Source organism: Arachis duranensis, chromosome 4 (assembly GCF_000817695.3).
Source record: "Arachis duranensis cultivar V14167 chromosome 4, aradu.V14167.gnm2.J7QH, whole genome shotgun sequence".
NCBI lineage: Eukaryota > Viridiplantae > Streptophyta > Magnoliopsida > Fabales > Fabaceae > Arachis > Arachis duranensis.
In genome coordinates, this window is record NC_029775.3 from 94,518,457 (window position 1) to 94,519,356 (window position 900).

A 900-nucleotide genomic window follows, 5' to 3' on the forward strand; every position below is an offset into this window, starting at 1 on the left:
AACATGTAATATATAAAATTTATGCATATATAAATCTTGAAGTTAATTTTTAATATTTGACTATTTTTTATATTTAACTCGTGTTGTACTTATATAAAATTATGAGACTTTAGTTAGTATCTTACTTTTAATTTGTGTATTTTTTTAATTTTTATTAGAATATATTCATATTTAATTTATTTAATTTTTCAAATTATACTATTTGTTTATAAATTTAAATAAGATTATAAGACTTTAATTCATGTTATAATTTTATTATTAATGTAATTTTTGAATTTATGTTAGAATATATTTGTTTTTTTTTGTGTGTTTATTTATTATTTTATAAATATTGGATTATTTTTGTTGAAACACGATTAAGTCTCTAAAACAATAAACTAAAAGCTAAAGTAGTTTGATGACCAATTTGATTTTTTGAGCCATTGCTTAAATATAAAGAATGTATTAATTAATACTTGAAATTAGTTTCTATATCTATTTGGTATCTCATCTATGTTTTAGTCTTTTCACTTTAAGAAAAGGAAAAAAAAATATTCTTAGAATTTGAACTTAAAACAATCAATCATAAGACTAAAATTTTATCATCTTAATTAATCTCACATTAAATATTATCAAAACACTAATTATTTTTAAACTATAACATAAGTGATATTAGAAAATATTATTTATTTATTATAGTCACCCTAGTTAAAAAATATTAAAAATTAATTTTTAAACAAATATTAATTTTTTTTAAAATTATTTTATTTATTTTAAAATTTAAATCCTAAATTCTAAATTATAAACACTAAATCCTAAATTTTAAAAAAAATTAGACTTAAACATAATGACGAATATCAACTAACTAAAATTGGATTACCTAAAATTTCTCATACAACAATTAATTCAACTAAAATATTT